Source organism: Oryzias melastigma, linkage group LG3 (assembly GCF_002922805.2).
Source record: "Oryzias melastigma strain HK-1 linkage group LG3, ASM292280v2, whole genome shotgun sequence".
Classification (NCBI taxonomy): domain Eukaryota; kingdom Metazoa; phylum Chordata; class Actinopteri; order Beloniformes; family Adrianichthyidae; genus Oryzias; species Oryzias melastigma.
Genome location: NC_050514.1, coordinates 28378231 through 28401916, shown reverse-complemented (window position 1 = coordinate 28401916; position 23686 = coordinate 28378231). Strand labels below are relative to the sequence as shown.

Here is a 23686-nt window from a genome sequence, read left to right as displayed (position 1 = left end):
TTATACTTTTAACTAAAGCATTTCTGTTCTTGCCCCTCAATGCTATAAGCTAACTACCTCATAAAAGCTCTAAGAAAGTGGCTCAAAAAGACACTCTGGTCACTTTAATAAGTGGAGGGCTCTTCTAATACAGCAGTTTGGCTTTTACTTTCTAGTTTTATGAGGTTATAATCACCACTTCTAATTTATTTTCCATAGGGCAGCTAATACATCAAAAGCACGTCTTAATTTAACACAACACTGCCAAAACCCCTACTTTTATGGAGGTAACACACCACTGTAACTGATAATGATCAGGTCATTAAGAGCGCTTAAAACAGGAGCACCTGCCTGCTGCTAAGCTAATGTCAGAAGAGTATAGCTAGTTGGAGACCAGATTTAGGTTTTATTAACATCCTAATTTAGAAAGTGCATTAAGATTAGTCCAACGTGATAATTCACACCACAATGCCAACAATTCATCAATGATATTTAACAATCTCTGTAGTTTTAGGTTGAGAAAAACAGTTTGGAAAATTGAAAGAATAAACAAAAGACTCAACAAGGAGGGATGTAATGAAACTAAAATTAAAACTAAGATCTTCATGCTTGCATTTGGTTTGTCTGATGTTTAAAGATTTAGTTCTCTTTCAAATCCAAATTGGGAATGAGATCAACTCTAATTAAAATGTGACCAATCTGGATTCTCTCCCGCTGAGCTGGGATTGATTTGGTGTCAGTCATCATTTTTGAGGCGCAGGCTCTAAACTGGCATGATCAAAACGCTTATGATGTTTCAGAAACAAACCAGTGAACAATTCTTGTGAGAGTGTGGAGTCGGTGACAAGGACTGGCTTCAGGCTCTGCTTTTGGAACAATCATCAGAGACTGCATCAAGCTTTTGTATATCAATGCATCCCACAGGGATGCAGTGTGCTTCTCTTCCCAGCATTGTGTTTGTGCCTGAGAGTTTGGCTGATTTTAATTCGAAAAATTCCTGGATGTGGTGGATGAATCCCCTCTCGTGATTAAACGGCCCTACCTCACAAAGTATGGTGGTTTCGACCCATCACATCTAACAGGAGCAAAAGGTCAGTCCTTAATTATTCATTCGGGATGTCAAACAATGCTTGCCGGCTGTTATTTAGGGTGGGGTAGACCCACATGAATAATTCAGGTGCAGGATTCTCTTTCCTCGGAAAGCAGCATGGTGGCTCAGATGCTTGTGAGCCTTATCTCCATGCAGGAGCCCTCTGTCATTCCCGAGCTGACCTTGGCTGTCACTGCTGCAGCAGCACGGGTGGCACTGAAGGTGGCAAGGACTTGTGTTCTTTCCATCTCTGCAGCCCTCCTCCACACAGTGAGCGCGAGTGGGAAGGACAACAGGAAGCTGGCTGCTGCTCGTCTAAGTTCCCTGAGTGTCTGTTTACAGTACACTGTGTGCCACGCTGAGCTGGGTGGTTGCCCAAATATATTAAGAAAAAAAAGCAGATTAGTCTTTTACAATAAGTTATTTAGTTTTTCACCCGAGGTACAATCCCTGTTTTGGTTCACCAGCAATGTCAATTGCTCTTAAGCGGCTTTCTTAAGTCGGACGGGGTGTTTATTGCAGCTGAAGAGGCAAAAGCAGATATTAATGCTATTAAAGTGCATTAAACTGAAGAATGTTGTAATGTGAGTCACTTCCATGGACGGATTAGAGACAGCCGGCACAAGGAGGAATCAGAGTAAGGAGAGAAAGTGAAAATGCTCATCTTGTTATGTGAGAGGCTGGGGGTAAAGTGAGGGACAGAAAGTGTGAGTATAAAGCAAAAACTCAACACTTCATATCCATCCAGTTTTCCAGTATCCTGTCCGGTGGCAGAGAAAATCAAATTAGGAGCATGTTTGCTGTTCTTAATACAATCAGCAAAATAATCCTATCCTCCCATGACTACCACTACATCTGCTATTGGAGCGTTCATCGTAGGAAGGAGAAAATCATCAGCTCTGCATTAGTCCTCGTATGGCTCAAGTGCTTGATCTGTCAATGTGGAAATCTAGTATTGAGTGCTCAGTCTATCAAAGATTTGACTAAATTTAATATAAGACTCATCAAAGTAGATCCGTCACAAAAGACAGTAATGACTAGTTAGAGCCTCAGGCAGAAATACAATGGAAAAATCGTTATGCTCAGATAATGTCATTACAAGAAAAGAATAAATATCTTCATCATGTTTACATTTGTTCTAGTTAATTATAACGGCATACAATAAAAGGAGTTACTCTTGAAGCACTGTGCCAAACAAAACAACATTTAACTGTACATTCCTTTTATATTCGTCTGCAGCCACACCTGTCGAGCAGCAGGCTGTTGATTTATTAGACCAGAAAGCTGCTGCTGGGTTAATTGTATTTGTTTACTATTATAAGCTTTCCTTTTGAAAAGTGTAACATGTTACAATGCATCTAAATCTGTGAATGTTCCAATTATATATATATATATATATATATGTACTGAGTGTATGGGATAAAGCCAGTAGAAGTGCGAATTATAAGGAATGAACTGTCCTCCGCTTCATGTCTGACAGTTGCGTCCGCGAAGTCCTTTAATTTCTGATAATGCAAACTTCAAAGAACATTATCCCATGCCATTGTCACTTACAAAAGAAACAACTACTGAATCAATTTTTAGTTTGTGTACGTTTTTGTATTTTTTTTTTTCATTTAGATAGCCTTTTCACAGAAAGCTGACCATTTGATACATATTGTGGCGCGTTGTCATGGTAACATGACGATGCGCAGCTGAACCTCGATTGCAGCGGCAAAGATAACCAAGATAAATGCTGATTATCATGGTATGTTGAATAAATTGCATGTACTTTGCGAAACATGGTGAAAAGTAAAAATTATTTTAGTAAAACTGTCACAGTGAAATGTAAATGTAAATATATGTTTATATTTTTGCTATTTGTCCATTTCTCACAAGTCATACCATAATCTCGGTTTCAAACACAGGTATTGCATGTCACAGATTTTTCTCATATCTTGTAGGTCTAGTTCAGAGAGAAAGTTCACCTCTTACCGCTTGTTTTTGTCCAGATGAAGACGCAAAAGTTTGTTTTCAAGAAGCTAACGCAGTGATACAGAACATTTGGGCTATGTGACGGGAACTTCTTCTATAGGTGTGCATCATCACTGCGTATTATCACTTTTTAGTCCACACCCAGCAGCCAATCAGAATCAAGTATTCAACCACACTATGGTATATATGTATATATATACACATATATGTATATATATAATAGAGACTATTGTACATTTTCAAAGGTGTCTTGATTAAATGCATTGAATCATTTTACCAATTGTGTATTATTGCAGTATTCTTACCTTTCTAGTGCCCTTTCTCTATACCGTTGAAACTTCATAATCAGCTCCAACTTCACTCCTTTGCTCACATTTAGGTGTTGTAATCAGCATGCAAGAAAAGAAATAATTACCATGTGTTATTTTCTTTACAAAGCGCTCCTTAGAGCTTTTAAAAATCTAACATCAGTCCTGCATTCATTGTAAGGATACATGCAACATGCCCATAAAGTGTGTGTTGTTAAGACTGTTGAACAGGTTGCAGTTATTTTGTTGTTAAGAATTCCAGAACATTCCTGAGTAGACATATTGCCAAGCAGCTGGTCAAATCCTCATTACTGCCTTCTGACACAGATTTGGCTATAAAAATCACAAATCATATGGTTTTGATGGATTTCAGTAATTACAAAACACAGCTACTGATGTGAAGTATAACATGTTTTGGTCTTTGAATATTCACCGTTTAATGTTGGTTTCAATGCTACAAACAACCCTGAACTAACACTTTATTAGATATTTTTGTGTTTCATATTTTAAACACAGAAATTGGTGCTCTGCCATCATTAGAATCTCTAATGTAATAGGAAAAAAATGGCTTTATTTAATATTATCTGTCCCTACACACGATTAAACAAGAACCACAGTCAGAGGGTCATTCATTCAATTAGTATTTAATTCACCGCATTTAATTACCCACAGCCTGTGCCCTCTTTGACCCTGCAGGAAACCTCCAATCACTAATGGATGCACTTAGTTGATTTCTTCGCCTGGAAACTTTGGAAACACTTGTGTCTTTTTCACATCTGCTGCTCAGTGAAAAGCAGTAAAGACGGTGACAGAAGATTAAAGGGTTTAGTTTTGTTCATTGATATAAAGGATAAGGGCGACTGGATTTATTGACCAAATCAGGAGTGCAAAGCCACCACTACGAAGGCTCTGTGAAGCTCTTTTTGGAGACTGGGTTGTAGCCAGACACTTTGATCTTCAGCAAAGCTGTCACAGTCAGTGCAGGTTTTGGTTTGAACATCAGGTGAACAAGAAGAGACTTTCATTAGCGACCTCACTTTGGATTAAGAAAACGTCTCCTGCTGTGTGTTTGTATCCGTTTGGACAGAGAAAAACAAGAGACGAGATGAGTTTTGACTTAACTTGCAAGGTGGAGAAGCGCATACTTTCCTATGCAGTCTAACCTCTCTAAAGTACAGAGGTCAACAGAAGATATTTAAAGCCAGAGCCGACAGTCGACCAAAATTAGACAACAGCTGTCATTCTGTGTAAGGTTTCTTTGCTCTGCTTATGTGCAGTGTTCCAAGCACATTAAGGAAGTTCACTCTTAAGACACCTGTGAGTTAAAAACAACCAACTTCCTGTACAAATGTAATCATGATATTAAGTGTAAAAGAAAACACTAAAGAAGTCAAATTGTAAAACTAAAGGAATACATCTCCCTAAGTTGCCTTAAAACAATGCTTTTTGAATTGAAGAGTGTACGTTATTCTGGAGCTCATTTTTAAATTTTTTTTTAATTTTCATGTCTTTATGTATTTTGTGGAACTTAAGGAACTTCCTGGTAAAATAAAGGTGAAATAAGCAATAAAAAGATTCTCATAGTACCGTATATTATCTCACAACTGGGTGGGAGTTGATTGCTCGTTGTCCGTGGTAGTACTTACCGTATTTTAAACACAATAAGATGCAAGAAAAAGCTTTAACTTTCTTTTTTTTTAATGAGAGAGCACACTGTAAAATGGAGCTCTATTTTTGTATTAGTTCTGGTTGTGTTTACTGATGTCGAAATGGTTATGAGAGAACATGGTGTTGAGTCAAAATGCTTGGTTGGGTGTTAATATGAACAAACTTAAATGGTTAGCTGTGTCAGACTGTTTTTTTTTAAGTGTTGCTAATAAGATTAGGAGCTTACATAGTCATAGTAACATTTGTTTAAGCTGTACAAGCCTGTTATTTATTTATTTTTTATTTTTTGTTGCAAATAAAGTTTGAGAGTACCAAGTATCTTGAATAGACTAGCGTCGCTTATATGTAGTGGTGTCAGACTAATACTCTGTCACAGTAGAATGCAGTTATTCCTTCTGTCACGGTTAACTGTTGGTTTGTTGTCCACTTACATTAAATCCAGCAAAATATTCAATATACAGCTAAATGTTCCGTGCTCAAAAACGTTATTACAGGAAAAAAAACAAACTGTTTTCTATGGTCAACTGTAGTCTAGCAAGCAGAAAATGATGTGCTGGGAATTGACTCACAAGTTCTAGCACATCATTATTTATCAGAGTTACTGCAATTAGCAATAAGCTAAAAAGAAACCAAAAGGTTTTCCAACTTTTTGTCTAAAATGAAACTGCAAAAGCGAGTATTACATAATTGAAAGAGCCACTCAAACAAAAATCATATTTATTAAAAAATTCAATTTCTGCTTATATTTACCCATTTAAATCATTGTGATTCAGGAACAGCCGAAAAATTACTTTGGAAAAAACTTGTACTGTGACATAGCAGCTACAATCGAAGCTCCATGCTCTGCTCCATCCTGATGCGTCCACTTGAAGATGACTAGATCCATGCACGTCTTGGTTTTCCTCATCTGAGCTGGCATCTGGTTCAAAACTGTGCAGCTTAATAGCTCCAATATTGCTCGCCATTTCTGTTGCACCAATCATGTTCGATTGTGGAAGTTAGGAGTAGTGGGACAGAATGTGAACAGATGGATGATGGTAAATGGGGCGGGCTTACTCTCCGCCAACAGTCACAAGTCAGAGGCAATTTTTTTATAAACTACTGCCATTCTGGGGAAACTATGCCCTAGAAAACGACACAGTTTAGTGATTTTTGGATAAAAACAGTAATTAAAAGACTACCAGGAAATGTTTTGCAACAGATCAAAAGATGATTGGAGTGATACTTCAAGTAAACCCTTGGGGTCATACTCAGACTAACGGATTTAGTGGACTTGGACGCTTTTGGTTTGATCACTAACTATGCCGTCACATGTATGAGTCACTTCTTAAGCTTTTTAAAACTGATTATAAAGCAAGGTTACCCAAACTACAAATCATCGTTTTCTATAAACGTGTTTTTTTTTACCCTATGAGACTACAATTTCATACCTCCAATCCCAACAGCAAAATATCATAAAATTATAATTCATTAGATGTAAAAACAGCAGGAAAACCTTCCATAGACGCACAGACCTCCACCTACTGTACACGGTCTCTTTACAAACAGCTTTAAAGTAAACATGTTTATGTAGAGCTGACTTTGAGTGAAGAGGGAAGGACATGTTAGAGCAATTATTCACACAAACAACCCAAAAACAAAATCTGAAGGATTACTTTGACATTTTACACTTTAAACTCACAGGTTGTGATACTATTTAGTGATGTTTTCCTTAGATGTGTACTAATTAAGGGGTTTGAATTGAATTTACTTTGAGTCATGAGCTTTTAGCCCCTTTGTTCCCTAAAGGACAGTAAGATTAATTCGTCTTGCATTTTTATGAAATACACCTGCTTGGTAGAGCATTAAGCAGCGGCAGCATATTATTCCCTCAACTTAAGTGGTTTGCATTTAACTTTAATGAAGGGTGGTTAATAATTAAAGTGAAGGAGCCCTGTTTCAGTGTCTGACTTACCTCGCTGTTTATTTCTTTAAGGTGATTGTCATCGGTTCATTTTTTAGACATAATTGACTATTTATGTTGTGATTAAAGAATAATTCAACCTCAGAGTTACTGTGAATGTGATTCTAATCAGACTTGAGTCTTCAAACTAACTTTATACAATTGAAAAATATTTGTCAAAGTTAATAAAGTTACATGACAAGCTTAACGTTTGCTGTGGTGACACTGTCACTCAGGGTGTAATGAGATTTTGCAGAGAAGTGCTTGTAAAGTGGTGTTATGCCATTTTCTGGTTAAAAAGATGCAATGAAACAAAAAAGGGTGAAAGATGACAGGCAATTATAGAATGTGTAAAACAAAAAACACATTTACAGAATGATCATTTTACTCTTATTACCTGTTGAAAAAAGCAGTTTTTAATTATGCAGGAAGCCATTGTAGCTTCCAAAATACCTACAAGTTGTGATAAACTTTTCAGTTAATTTCCCCCCCCCAAAAATCTAAAAAAGCTATTTTGAAAATATAAAAAAAAAAATACTTTGAACATGTTTTTCAAGGGAATTCTTCGAATTCACACACAAATGTGATTTATATATAAAAAAAACCTTTTTGAGATTATTTTATGATTTGAAAAACAAACATTTAGCTGAAAAACAGATTAACCAAATGTTAAAAATGTTACTTTTAGGTGATGTACATACAGTACTTTGTGTCACACGGAGACGTTATGTTGAATAAAGAACAAATACCTTAAAAAAAGTTTTTTATGTAGGTTTAGATAAACTCGAACAAGCAGAGGATTACCTAGGACAGCACAAGGGTTAAAGGTGCAAAACAAGGGAAAAAAATGCAATTATATTGGAAATAAAATCCACTTTTTTGCTGGATAATAAGGGGAAAAAAACAGAAAATGCAAAAAGATACATCTTTTTGTTTGAATAAAAAAACAAAAGGACCCATAATCCGGAAAACTAGTAATAACTTTATTTATCCACATGTTTAAGAACAAGTTCTTATTTTAAAAATTTGACCCGACTCACAGACAAAAGTAACATAAAACAGAGTCTGTACCCAAGAATCCCAGAAGAGTTATCCATAAATATCCTCAGTGATCTGGTGAATTCTCCGTCTGATCAAAGGATGTAAATGAATCGAGTTTGAATACGGTTTGAGATTTGTTCCAGTCGTTTGCAGCCGTTGAAGCTAAAGATACGTTTTTCTCCGAGGTTGCTGGAAGTGCAGTTAGATTGTGGGTCCAGCCGATGTAATTACTGTCCCTTGTTGGTGCTCTGACATATAGCAGAAGATTAGCCCCAAAAGTTGGCGTTCTCGCTTTATCAGCATCGCGGCTTGTTCAACTGATGAAGGTTTCTCTTTTGTTTCTGACCTTTTGACCTCAACCATTGGATCTAAAACTGCAGAGATTACACCACAAAGGTTTCCCTTCATACATCACTGATACCTAAAGCTTTACAGATGTGCAGCTTATGAACTTCTGTTATTTTTCCTGACTTCAAACCTTCAAACCCCTAAAAAGTAACATTTCCTCATGCCGTATCGGAATAAATGACATATATAAAGGTCCTTTTTCCCTATTCACAGAACAAGGAGGGATGGACTTTTCGGGAATGTTTCGAACAACTCCTAGATGCTTAAATGTTTTAAACTTACAGTTTCTGCTGTAACTAAGCAACATCTTGGAGGAACGAAAAGCATACATTTGGGAGGCTCTACCTTTTCAGCTCTTGGATGTGGTAGAAAGGTGAAAAGAGGAAATGTGAGCAGAGGTGATCAGTGTGTGGTGTAGTAATCACTGCTTAAGGAGGGAAGCCTCACCAGAGCAACCGGAGGTCTCCCGGGATCGGGTTCTTCTCCTGGCAACATCAGGGCTCACAGCCGAAAACAGCCACGAAAAAATTTGCCCTTCAGAGTAAAAGTCGCTGAGAACCCCATGTACACTCAAAGAAATGATCCATTGGATGGACTCAATTTAATTAAGGGCAGGTTTTCCATCCAAAAAATATGTGTAGTCTGAACTCAAATTGTACAAGTTTTTTCAATGTAAAGAATTTGAGTTAGTCCAACCAACCTATTTATAGTTATTGTAAATGGAAAAAATTGCATTCAATAAACATAAATGATTTATGTTAGTTCATCTCAAAATAAAGTCATTTAATTAATTTAAATTATTTACTTCGTCTTATGAGAAGTGTTTTGATTTCAACCAACTCAACTGAATTCAATTCAGTGGAAGTGAAAATGTTACAATAATGACATCAAATAAAAATTGGTTTGATGAACTCAATTTTATTTATATTCAATTACAGCAAAACAACATTATTTAGTCTCTGAAATACAGTTCTGAAAAATACAATTACATGTTCAAGGAAACCCTTTCAAAAGTGTGCCAACATACAATTTATTTAGATATAAAATTAATATTTCAAAATAAAAGAAAAATAGAAGCACTTCTGAAAAATGAAAATGTGTAAAAATAAACTGAGGATAAAACTCAGTCCCCACAATACATGAAGATGCATACCCTGACAGTTAAAAAATCAATTTGTAATATATACACTTTTTTTTAAAAAATAAAATGTGGACTTTAAACTAAAACCAGTTTCACTCTACAAGAGTTTAAGCAGATCTTGAAAAGGGGAAATAAAAAAGGAGAAAATGAAATGGCAAAAACTTTAGGATTTGTAGGAATTCAAAAGACCTCAAAGCCAATTACCACAATTTAGTTTGGTAGAAAAGGAGTTCTTCTAATGTGTCTAATGTGTGTTCCTGAGGTCTTGAACACCTTCAATTCCAACAGCAACATCCAATCCCATTTCTTCTGAGATGGCTGACCGTAGCTGGAATGCTTTCTGCGATGTCGTTTTCAGTGGAAGAGGTCTGAAACACAACAAATAACTATTAAAAACAAATAAATCTACAGGTGGCTCCATTTTTGTTTTACTTCTCCAAAAGCAAAAGTGACCACAATCTCTAAACATTCAAACCTGGTCATTAAAAAGTGACCTCCAGTGTCAGGTTCTTATGAGTACCTTCAGATGATCCAGACATGATGCATTCTTAAGAATAAGACATAGGTTTGAACCACTTGATTACAGTGTCTCATCAAACAACATTTTGGTGTGAAATGGTCTGTTTCAAGCTGGGTAATAAAGAAAGATAAACTTACAAAAATCCTTGAAGAAAGAGTCTGGATCTTCAGTCAAGTAGATCGCCAAACTTTTGGGAACACGCTCCTCCTTGTGTCAATGTCGTCACACTAATGCAAAAACAAAAATACATTTGTCCAAATGTGAGTTTGGGAAAATGTGTTTTGCATTTAGGAAAAAAAAGAAGAGGAAAGTCACTAGTGTTGGACTGAGAGTTGGGACTTTGAATGTTGGAACTATGACAGGAAAGGGTAGAGAGTTAGTGGACATGATGCAGAGGAGAAAGGTAGACATACTGTGTGTCCAGGAGACCAGGTGGAAAGGTAGCAAGGCTAGAAGTTTAGGAGCAGGGTTCAAGTTGTTCTATCATGGTGGAGATGGGAAGAGAAATGGAGTAGGAGTTATCCTAAAGGAGGAGTTTGTTAGGAGTGTTGTGGAGGTAAAAAGAGTGTCAGATAGAGTGATGAGTCTGAAGATAGAAATGGAGGGTGTCATGTTCAATGTTGTTAGTGGGTATGCCCCACAGGTAGGATGTGAGCTGGAAGAGAAGGAGAAGTTCTGGTTGGATCTTGATGAAGTGATGATGAGCATCCCTGGAAATGAGAGAGTTGTCATTGGTGCAGATTTCAATGGTCATGTTGGTGCAGGAAACCGAGGTGATGAGGAGGTGATGGGCAGGTTTGGTATCCAGGAGAGGAATGTAGAAGGACAGATGGTGGTTGATTTTGCAAAAAAGATGGAAATGGCGATAGTGAATACATTCTTTGAGAAGAGACAGGAACATAGAGTGACCTATAAGAGCGGAGGTAGAAGCACACAGATAGACTACATCTTGTGTAGACGGTGTAATCTGAAGGAGATCAGTGACTGTAAAGTAGTGGTTGGTGAGAGTGTTTCCAGACAGCACAGGATGGTGGTGTGTAGAATGACTCTGGTGGTGAAGAAGATGAAGAAAGAGAGGGCAAAGGCAGAGAAGAGGACAAACTGATAGAAGCTGAAAAAGGAGGAATGTTGCATGACTTTTAACCCTCTAGCTCTCTCATGGGGTCCAGATGACCCCATTGTATATTGATATGTAACCCCTAAAAATCCTAGAGAAAAATGTTCAGCGCGTTGTCTTGTAGGGTTCAGATGAGCCTGCTTTTAATGTAAACATGCCCAGGATAGCACAAGGGTTAAGATGACTGCCCACTAAATGCCCATGAGTCTCTCTATAATACTTGAATAACAAATACCTGCTAGATGACTCCAAACTGCATGCTTTGCATGTCCAGACATCAACCTGAACAAGGCGAAAAAGCACACAACTATTGCTTAAACAAATTTACATAATACTGATTATCAACTGCTAAGAGCAAACTTCATATTTACTTACTATTACAAGGAGGTTGCCACAGATAACTCCTGGTAACAGTGATGATCACTCTGAAAAATATGTAGACAAATACATTAGATGAGCAATAAACTTACCAGAATACTTGGTTATCAGAAGTGTCAAAATTGCATATGACGAAATTTAAAAATATCAATTATATTTACATTAACAGGGAAAAAAACAAGGCTGAATTTGTCAAATACAGTATATGATATAATTCAGAAGGTATAAAACATACAATGTATACTTCAATACATACTTTTAATTGCATGACATTACATCATATTTAACCAAAACATCATGATCTAAAGAAGGAATTAGAGGTAGAACAAAATAAAATGTATCAATGTCAATATTGGGCAGGAAAGGGGGTTATTGCTAATGATAATGGGTCACTCAAACTTGAACGCACATAACATACATCCAAGTAATGCAGCAATGTGCATCTTGGCCACGGGGTTACATGTGGTCAATATGAATTTCCATCAATTCTTTGTTCTTGGTCGCATTTAAAAACGTGCGAATAACAGCAATTTTTTGTGGGTTTTCAGCTTTTAGATGACTTTTGGGCTGGAAAACCGTCACTACCTGGCAACCCCGGACCCTGCTATGGCGTGGTTTTGTTTTTGTTTTTTTGGCGAACCCTCTCAAAGTACATAAACAAATCAATCTCTTCCTCGTGTAAACGAGATCTTCTTTCTAAACCTTACCGACTCAAAAGCAGCATTCCGTACGGTTCGAAATATGGTAACAGCAGCCACGGTTAGCCAGCTAGTTAAGGTAGACTTTCTTTAAAACGAGAAACACGAGCCGGTTTTACTATTGCCATACAGTTTTACGTAAAACCGCGCAACTTCGCGGACTGCGCCGAAGTGATGCTACTATTAGGAACATGAGGAAACCCGAAAATCAAATGACACTTACCAGGAATTAGTTCTATTTTCAAACCCGAAGTCCGACGTGCAGCTTCTGATAGTGCGGGAAGGAGACATGGAGGAAGGGAGAGACCGTTGAACCACATGCGCATGCGCACGGGGAGGCGGACAAAATAAAACTTAATAATTTTGAGTTAATGGATCAGAGGCTCTTTGCTATTAAATAACTTTAGTTAACATGAATGAGATATAAATAATTTTCTGATGAACTACTAAATTTGAGTAAAATGAATTAAATCTAAATGTGTCACCTTTAAGAGGGGCTTGAATCATTTTTTTGAGTGTAGGAAGACTGAGGAAAAATGGCACACAGGGAGAAAAATGCTCAGCAGGAGTTCCTTAAAAGGTTCCTCAAGCACATCAGCATCACCTTTCATATAGACATTTATTTATGTTGAGTAATCATTCATAGAGGACACTGTCTAGGAATATCTCAGGTTCAGTTCATGTTTACTCTTCTATGTAGCCTCTAATAGAGTTATAAATCTTTTAACTTAATAAATATTAAATTAATTACCTTTTTGGAGTTCCCTAATGACCACGATGCAGCCAGTCTGGACGAATAGGCATGCATTAAAAATAATTAATTTAGTTAAGATCTTTTTTCTTCACATTAAGTTGCTAAGTTTGTTTTTTTTTTGTTTTTTTTAATTATTAGATCCAAAAAATGAAATTATAGCTACAAAGTCATTAAAAAAGGGTTCAGCTCTTTTTAAAATTATGCAAATTTTTATTCTTAGATCTCTGAGAAAACGCTGATGTCTAAAACACTAATTTCTTTCCTTTTTTTATTTTATTTTTTTTATTTTATTTAAATCCTATTGATTTTATTTGCACCATTGAAGTTAAATCCAGAAAAGTAGATAAAAGAAGAATTTACATGTAGGATTACAAGTTAATTAATTAAAACCAGTATGCACCAATAATGGAAAATAAATAAAAAATTGGGTAAAAAAACAAAACAATATTTTTATGTTAATGATGCTCTGAATAAAACAGATTTCTCAAAGAAATTAAGTTAAAAAATATCAGTTTGATTTCAAAGTAATATTATGTAATGTACTATTACTAATATTAGTATTAGATTCAAAAACACTAGTTATAAAATGGTGCAAATCTCTTATACATTATGTTAAAGGAAAAGTGGAAATCTCTGTTATTTAAATGTCAGCCAAGAATTAATTCCCAGCAATTGACCTTATCTGTGCTGCACACTCCCAGTGGTAAAAACAAATGTTACAGTTGTTCTAAAAATAACCAGCAGAGCCATAAAAACCATTACTTTATACATATCGCTATAAGTAAATGTCATTTCTTTTCTGTACTTTTATATTTCATAGGAAGTAAAAGCAACCTCTTGAACTTCATTTCTTACACACAAAAATAATATATGCGGCATATATACATTAAAAAAGCACAATCACAGCGCAAAAATGTTTGGATTCTTAAAGTATTGAAAATGTTTTGTGAGTTTTCCAGAATTTGTGGTTTATGAATCTTTCTAATTTTAATTTTTCCTCAAAAAATTATTTCTTTTTTTTTACTTTTTTGTCCACATTTTTTCAATCACTGCAGACTGATCAACATAAATTAAAGCAAGGCAAAAATGCTGAAATAAAACACTTTGCAAAGTTACCACCAGAGACATCACTTCAGTGACATCTGACAGACTTGATTTTATTAGGAGTTTTGTTTTAGTGCTTCCCTGTAAGACTTAAACTTTATGGTAACACTTTAATTAAATTCACTGAAATGTACATGTCTGTTTCAGCAACTGAACCATGATTTAATCGCAGAAACTGTCCTCTTATTGTCATAAAACAGATGTTTTTTTTAAAACAATAATACAATTTTGAACAGGAGAATGCTGTTTTATTTTGGGACTGTAGCACTTTATGCTGCATTTATAGATGGATGCTCCGACAAACCATCTCTTCCTCTCTAAGCCTTCGTTTTCTGGGGAACATCATGTTTCGTATCACAGAAATGAAACGGATAATGGGTTCAGGGTGAACACGTTTGCAAACATCATAGTCAATAAAGTTTACAAGTAGCAGAAATGAAACCTTTAAAAATCCCAAATATGAAATAACATTTAAATAATAATACATTGAATTCTATCTACAAGTTGAATGCTGGTAAATTTTGTTTATTTAAAATACGTACCGATATATACATAGACTATAATTACTATAAAAACATTTAAAATACTGCACTTATTTTGAAAGGATTCCCAAAAACAACTGTTTTTGAATTAAGTTAAGTTAATTGCTTGTTATTTTGATTCTATAAAAATGAATGAGTATACATATATATATATAGACAATTATTGAATAGTCTGAAGTCCTGAAGTTTACCGGCATTTACAAACTAAAATCATGATATTTTTCCTTTTTTCTGTGTTCTCAGTGCTTTTCTCTATTTGAAAAAAATGTTTCAGTTCGCTTTAAACACTTCTGATCTTCTTCTTTTTTTGGCTGCTCCCTTTTGGGGTCTCCACTGTGAATCATTTATCTAGCCCCGCCCCCTCCATCCTCACACCAGCCTCCATTACCTTCTGCTTCACCGCATCCATGAACTTCCTCTTTGTCAGCTGTTGTCTTCCTCCTCCTGAAAGCTTTGACCTCACCATCCTTGTACCAACAAAAACATCTCATCTTTATTTTCAAAACCTCTATCAGGACATAACACGTTTCTCTGATGGATTCCATCTTATCCATCTTGATCGCACCATAATAGAACCTCAACATCCTGAAACGATTTTGACATTTAGACTTTTTGTAGTTGAAAAACAGAAGCTAGTCAAATATAAATTGCGGATTCATATAGTTTTTTTTTTTGCCAAATGTTGACCTTTTTTCTGCTTTTGCTTAATATTTTCTTGAGAGTTAAAAACATTTTTATTCCCTCGTGACGTAATTTACACCAAAGTGTCCCCTACCATGATGGTGCCACTCCCTTCATTTTCATTGGGAGTTAATGTGTTTTTGTCTTTTTTTAGTTGGAACATTTTATTTGTTGTACTTTTATCAGACCACATGAGACTTGTGCAGAAGCTACAATATCTTTATCCTTATATGTAGCTTTATTGTGTGTCACAGATAGGATTTCATCATCTGCTACTACGATTACTGTACACTTTTTTTTGATCTTTGTACAACATTCAACCCATTTGTAACACAACAACTTTTCTCTTTAAGATGTTAGTTTTTCTGTGTGCTTAAGAAAATAAACTTATGTTTGAGAAATATAAATATGTTTGAGAATATAAAATTTCTCCAAAACTGCAAAATTTACAAGAATTATCTTTTAAATTTGAAGAAATAAAAAATAAAAAAATAAAATTTAAGCTTTGTAAGGGAGAGATTTCTTCTATTATTATTTTCCAAAATGATACCAACAATTTTTCTCTAGTAAATGTAAAATGTGCTTATAAATCACACATAAATTGCACATCACCTTTACTAATAACACTAATAAATGCTGTCTTGTCTAATATTTTAGCAAAGAAGCGTCATTGACTGCAAGTAAAAGAAAACCTTCATTCTGCCTTAGAAATAATTTACATTTAAATCTGAGCCCATCAGTAAATACATCAGTTTCTTTTTTTTTTGCATTGTTTGTCAGGTCAAGGGCCATCTTGAAGAAAAAAAAAAAAAAAAAAACAGAAAAATTGTAAAACCTGCAGTCAAAATGCATAATAATGGTAAATAAGATACTTTGTTGATTAAAACCAGTGTTTTCTGCAGCACATCCAAATCTAACATGAGAACATAAGTATTAAACCAACATGCCTCTATCTGTATTGATCACTGCAGAAAATAACCTTGCTTGGTAAATAAACACGGTGGGACAACGGTTTAGAGATTAAAATCAGATTATTTGCGTTAAAGGGACCAATATAGACACTGCTTTAGTTTCAGTCACCTAAAAAAAGACAATTTTTAAAGCGAATAAATTGAATTTTAAACATATTTTCTTTTGTCTTGCAGAAAATACATTTGATTTCACTTTAAAGAGCAGAAACTGAGGTGGACGCTTGCAGAGGGAGGAACTCATTTATGTATTTATTTCTTCTGAGCTCAGTCAGGCTGTGGAAACAGACAGCTGCGATAGATCTTAAGGACAAAGATGATATCTCCCAGAGTTTCCTTGGGAAATAGAGGATCCGGAGGCTGCGGTCTCATGCTAGCCTTGTAAATAAGAACATGCGAGTGGGCAGCATCTACATCTGCCCAGCATGCAGTTTGAGCAGGAATGATAAGCCTCAGAGCTGTGCCAGATTAGAACTGATGTGATGTTTGAAAGCATGTATCTCTGTAAACAACATCACTGTAATCCATCACAGAAAAGTGACAACTGTTGGCTTTATCAGGCCTTTTTCAGCCTCTGTCTCATTCAAGTTCCTTTAATGGAAATTGTCGGATCAGAGATGCAAACTCTAAACAAAAATTGTCTTAAACATTTTCTTATGAGTGTGGTGTTACCGGGATGCACTTCTGTCCTCAAACTGATGGAGACTTGATGGTTTTCTCAGGTAAATTTTTAGCCTGTTTGCTGAAGCCTGTGAGGTTCATTTGAGGTGCTGAAGACAGTCTGGAGCTCAGGCAAAGAGTCCTCATAAAATGACTTTTGTGAGAAGAGAATAATAGATCAAGAACATAGACCACCTATCCAGGATTCTTAACATTTTTAAAAAGAAAAGTTGTGTCTTTTTTATCTCTATTTTATCTAGCGTAGGTCTTTCTTGTCCTCGTCTGAAGTGTAAGTTATAAGGAGAGAGTGGAAACAAAGGGAAACAAAGGACTTTATGCTCTGAAAATCCGATGGTCAGAAAAAGTGACCAAACAAGCGGGCCGACGTAGGAAAAGGGGAGAGGGAAGCTCTGCCTGCCGTGCCTCCGCACTAGAGCAAATACCCCTATTGGGAAACGCCGCTAAGCCTAGCAGGGAACACCCCCAAAACTCGGCGCTCAATAGGAGTGGTACTCACCGCACAAGTCCAGCCACAGCAGCTCCACACCCAGTGTACAAAACAAAAAGCCAAAAGAATCCAAACAAACCGCCACGTCACCCCAAAACACAAACAAAAACAGGCGAGCAGATGTCATCAACGGAAACGCAGGAGGTAAAAAGACCACACACTAACGCCGCAAAAACCACAAAGCAACGCATCCCGGACGAGCCCCCAATTTGTAATGACTGGCTCTAGCCCAAACAAATAAACGGGAAGACGAAACCGGTTTTAGCACTTGAATTATTTTATTGTGCTTAAAGACTCGCAGGGAGACAAAACTTGAGAGCTGAGAGGACGTAGAGAAGAACCAGCGATGGCGCTCAACCTGACAGGAAGTCCCAGAAGAAGAGTTCCTTTTATCTGGAGCTATCAGATGCCAAAACTCCTTTACCTGTGCAGAAGAAAGAAAGACAACAGAAAAACAAACAAAACGTCTCAGAGCCGTAACAAGAAATGAAGGGAGATTCACTCCGTTTTAACAGCTCCGCCCACAACTCAGGCGAATTACTAATGAACTCCTGCTATCCTGCAGAAACTATGCCCTAGAATACGACACTTTTAAAAGAAATGTTGTCTTAAAACTGCATAATTTTAAAAGCTTAAAATTCGATAGAAGTGAGTTTAAAAAAAGTCCACATTTTGGAGTGACATAAGCAGCTGCTGGAAGTTTCACAGCTATCTAACATTCAATTTTCCTCTTTCAACACGTTCCTTTAAGTTGCTCAGCAGTTAATAGTGGATCTCACACAAAAACCATCCCTTTCATTTGCGTGGGTGCCACCTCTTTGCAGCGCCTCCTTTAAAGTTCAGTATGGCGAGCGGTGAAAAAGCAGACACCTCTGCTGCTCTCAGCTTGTTCAGTGTCTAGTAAACAGGTCGTGTCAGTCGGGAAGGGCTTACAAAACCCAAAATGAAAAATAACAAGCTGTGAAGAAGAAAATTGGTTGCTACCAACTAACTTCTGAATGGAAATGTTATCACAGCCCTCATTTTTTAGGCGGATAACTGCAGCTGACTTCACACCAACACACAGCGAGAGGATGGAGATAAAAGGTCCGAGGTGTTGAAGTAATGTAGGTCATAGCGGCCCGTTATCTGCCAGGATACCTTTTAACAGGCAGCTGCCCAACAGATCCAAATGTTGCAGTTTGGTGTAGTAGACTTATTTACAATAGTCATGTTTATTTTATTAGTTTACTTTCTTTCCAGAACTGCAGTTGTTGTAGGAGTACAGGTTTATACAGTTGAAATAGGATCAAACAAAAAGAGTTTAAATACTTCAGCATGCAGCAGCCTCTGACCAGAATGTATACCTGAATGTGGCAGGAAGTGTACACAATAAAGTGCATACTTAAAGCTGAATGGCTCCCGGCCCAAAGCCCTAAATGTAGACCGCTGCAGGTCCCAAAGCACTATCCGTTTGAAGAGCTCAAAACCACATCAATAATTCAAAGCAGTTTTGAACTTTTTTTGTGGAGCTCTGAAACAAAACAGGATTGTTGTGAAAAGGGAGTGGAGGTGTAGCGGTCGACCTCTGATCGTAATGCTGTAAGTTTAGTGTGTCCATGTGTCAGAGTGTTCTTGAAGACGACACTGAGCCCCACATTGCTCCTGTCCAGCTCTCGCTTTGGCAGCTCCGCCACCACTGGACTATAGAGCTGCTCAGCTGTCATCGACTCTAGAAACTGAAGTCTGTTGAGGAGATTTTACTGCTATTATAAATCTTTTGTATGTCTTGTGTTTTTGCCATTTGGACCTCAAGTCTATAGAAATGTCATTCTAGTTTATCTATTTGGGAGTATTAGTATATTATTGAACAAAATATGAATATTGGTGAGGAATTTTTGTATTTGATTATTTTGGTCACAGATTTAGTTCAGTTAAATATTGTTTAGAAAAAAATGTCACATTCAGACTAGAATTTGTTTCCTGCGAAAATCCAGAACACATTTTCAGTCTCAATAAACCTAAGCAGACCTGGTCTGGGACCAGGACTTCTCTCAATGCTTTGTCTCGCCCTCATGATTTCTGGCCAATGACTGAAGAGATCTTTGGTTCGAAACAGAAATCTGGAGTAGACAGTAGCCTGAATACAGACCAAACGCTGGGTTCAAGACTTAAGCAGACTTGGTCTGGACCAACAAACTTTGAATACACCATGAATAAATAAATCAAGCAAAAAACAAATATTTAGATTTATTTTAGATTTACCGTACTTAAATTAGAAATGTGTGTTGTTACTATTTGCTTATCTACCATTTAATTTGAGACTTTCTTATCCAGACAGTGTTAACATTTCTTTAGGTCTTTTAAAGTTATCAGACTTCTTGTTTTTGTATTTAATTGGTAATTCTCTGGTTTATGTTTCTAACTACGGGTCTTCCTGACATGAACGTTCGAACCATCATCACTTGATTCAGTTGCATTTCAGTTTTTAAAGCACTACAGTGTTTCTTAAGACACTTCTTCTTCATCATCTTTTTTTTCTTCTTCTTCTGTTTTATGGCCGTTGATACACAGCTTTTAAGTGCATGACTGCCACCTGCTGGTATGGAGAGTGGATCAAGCTTTAGGCACGCTTTGATTCACAGCTGCTTCTTGTTTGTCCCTCAGCATGCTAACCTGCTGTAGGTTGTCTGGATTTCACTGTTGTTTGTGTTTCTTCCGGTTCTGATTTTGGTTTGTGTTTTATTTGCTTAATGCTGTTGATTTCTTGCATTTAAGACCTTCACAAACCACTAAAATTGAAGCGTGTGGGGGAGTCTGGACCTTTGAAAAGACCCAAGTATGTATAAAAGAGAGAAACATCTTCAGTTTACTTTTAAACATTAGCCACCGACTGACCTGAACTCCCACAGGATACTTAAATTTGGTATCTGCTTTAAAGGTGCTGCCCAAAATATTTTTCTTGTATAAAAGATGCCATTTTATCTTATTTTAGTTGCATTATGAAAAAGCTACACTTTAAATAAACTGCTGAAATATTTCTTGTTTAGTCTGACTAATGCTCCAACCTTGCAGTATAAGTATTTCTGATTATAATAGTACAGGAAATGTACAAAAACACAGCATCTGACTAAAGTACATCAGGTATTTTTGCATTAGATTTTTTGATTATAGCATAATCCACACATTTGTGTGAGACACACCTAATGTCAGTCATTTTGGAGCAATGTGTCCAAATAAAAAACAGTTTCAAAACAAAAACGTTTTAGTTTTCTCCTGGAGATTTCTCAGCAGAATGACTGGATTTAACCAGATTCTGCTGTTGGTGAAGCAGCCTTAAATATGTGATGCAGCCAAATGTGCAGATCTCATAAAAAATGACTTTCCTGACAAACGGAAGACAGAAAATCCGTCCAAGAGATGAAAGACTGAGTAAAGGGAATGTGTTTCTGGATATTTCTCTGGCTACAGTTACTCTGAACCTCAAGAATAAAGAAAAAAGTGGTAAAGGGAATCCTAGAGTTTCAAATCACAAGGAATTCGGTTTAAAGCCAGTATTCTAAAATGTGGTTGCTTAAATTTGGTTCCAGATGATTTTTGTCGAGGTCTCAATTATTAATACAAGCGGCGGCATGGGAATTTAAATTTGGCCTCTGATGTTCCTGCCTGTATGCTAAATTATGGAAAAGGATTCAACAGGATGTTTATTCTATATGTAAGATTTATATTATTGTTTGAAAAAAGTACACGTTTGGATTGGTGTTGACTCACTTTCTTTATGTCTGCAAATTTTCTCAAAGTGTAAGCAGATTTTTAAGAGTCTCATTTACATTTTTGCTGTAAAATAAAACATTGTTTTAATTCAAAGGCAAAGATGGATTAACACTCTTTTTGTCTGTTAACTTTTGCATGAACGGTTTATTTTTTTATGAGCATAGAAGTCCTCTATAAATGCATTGGTACTTCAGAAATGTTTTGATTATTTTCTATAAGAAAAAACCCATCTTCTGACATTTTAACATGTGAATATAAGCTTGAAGAGCGACTCCGATGTCAGAGCTTTGCATCATCGGCAGCTTGTTGTTGTCAGTAGCTGGTATGTATTCATGTGTGCAGCACTATAGCATCAATGTCCTTTATTTCTGCTGCTGTGTTGCCCTGTATCTCATTAAATGATCAGTGTCTGTGACACATTCTTGGAAAAATGCAGGCCTGATATTTCGCCGTGAAAAGAGCACAGAGAATAAAAAGGGCACGGCTGTCTTTAGTCTGGGCTTCATGCACACTCCGTACGTCCTGGAGTATCTATTTTTATCCTCTTTTACTTTAGTGATGTTGTTTTAATGTTAACCTTCATATCTACATATGACTAGTTTGTTCTGAAGTTTCACTGTTTCCACTTGTCTTATTAGTTTAACATGCTGTGCTGGTACGGACCGTTTTCACTTTGAAAACGGAAACTTCTGCTGGATTGAAGGAAACTTGTAAAGTCCTGAGATTGTTTGCATTTTGATGGATTTTATGTGAAGTTTTAACATTGTGACATTATAAGGCTCAGTGTCTTATTTTCTTTTTCTTATTTGTTCTGGTAAAAATGTTTTTCAGTGGAAAATACAAAAAACTCCTTTGTAAAAACTCATTTTTAAGTTTTTTTCTTAGTTTCTTTTAACTTAAATCCCTATGTAGTTTGAGAGACAAAAATGTGATATAAAATGTAGGGCTGTCAAACTGTTGCGTTAATTGCAATTAATTAGTTAGAGACATTTTAACGTGTTATATTTTTTTAATCGCGTTGATCTCATTTTTACTTCTGTGTTAAACACACCTGGAGGAGCATTTTATCCTGCTCATAGCATGGTCTTTTAAGAAAAATATAGATATTAAATAAATGATTAGAACTTAAATGCTGTTATATTTTTAAGGTTAAATTACGAAAGTGGACTGTGTAATACTCTGTGGGTCGTGTTGTCATGGTAACATGGGCTCTAGCTCCTTTTTGAGAGGGGTGATCATCATGAGAAGTTAAAAAAAACATAATTTTAGAGGGAAAGTTCACCTTTTAGTGTTTGTTCGTGTCAAGTCAGTCTTTAAAATGACATGTCATGTCTTTTCTACTGTCTTGCTGTTGTGGTAAACTGGGGAATAAGGTATAACATTTGAATTATGTTAATAATAAGATGTTTGTGATCAATATTTTTTGATTTACCCAGAAAAGCATTCCTACAGTTTTTTTTTTTTTTTTAATTTGGTTAATTGAAGCACTCTGCACCTGATTTTCTTTTAAAATATATTTTGTTATTTGTTCAAGATTGAAAAAAAAAAAGTTTCCCCTTGGTGGTGTCAAAGTTAAGTTTGGAAGTCTTAAATAATTTAAAAGAAAAACTTAAAGTCACCTTTTTAGTTTTATTTTGATCTTTTACTGCCTTTTACTGCACCACAATACCTCAAAATGAGGCTTTTCACAGCAATTATTAGGTTAAAAATATTAAAATTGATGAATTAATCACAGGTCACGATTAATTAATCGCAAAAAAATGTACTGCATGACAGCACTAATAAGTTGCTCAGGTCACAGTTATTGTCCTTTAAATAAACCTTTTTGTTGTTAATTTTAGACTATGAATGTTCTTAGATGTGCACCAGTCAGTTCTTGAAAGAGCCCCTTTTGCCACAAAGTTTATCAAGTTTTCATGAAAGTAGTGCACACTCATCTCAAGGCCGAGACACAAGTACTGTCCTGCAGATGCAGCTCTCAAGGTTTCTCTCCCCGTTTCCCAGTATTTCAGCCGTTCTCATTACAGTCACCTGGATCTCTCGTTTTGTCTCCGCTCAACCTTGAAATTCCATCTCATCTCCAACCATAAAAAACTTCGGTGCCAAAAGTTTATTATGTGTGCTGGTAGGACGGCTTTAAAATTTAATGATGTCTCTTTAAAAGTAAATTGGGAAGTTAAACTTATGGAGCGCACTGTTGTCATTTTTCAGCTGCTGCAACCGCGTCACTTTTCACTTTTGATTAGTGGAAGAGACGATGCCATAGAGCAACCATCTTATGATCCAGACAGCTCTCTCAAGCCTTTGCTTGAGTCTTTTTGTGTCAAACCTTGTTTTCTGAGTAACTGAGGAGCTTGGGAAGATTTGAAGGCATCTAACACTTTAAATTCCTAATGTTATGCCTCATTTTTGTCAAAAAGCTTTTTAAAATGAGGCTTTAGATTGATTCTTGTGAGGTCGACATGGGTTTTTGAAGCATTATAAAATCATTTATGAACTGTTTTCAGTTTTA

The 23686-nt window shown here is 36.2% G+C and overlaps 1 protein-coding gene and 1 long non-coding RNA gene across 3 annotated transcripts in view; one reads left to right on the top strand and one right to left on the bottom strand.

Annotated features, from left to right (window-relative positions):
* The window catches only part of LOC112160794 (carbohydrate sulfotransferase 8), a 280529-nt gene that overhangs the window by 63869 nt on the left and 192974 nt on the right, over positions 1-23686 (top strand). The window lies entirely within an intron of this gene.
* LOC112160795 lies at positions 9582-12665 on the bottom strand. The gene is made up of 5 exons (XR_002921734.2): positions 12428-12665; positions 11504-11553; positions 11364-11410; positions 10149-10238; positions 9582-9859 (listed from the first exon to the last, which is right to left on the bottom strand). It is a non-coding gene; the product is annotated as an uncharacterized LOC112160795 (long non-coding RNA).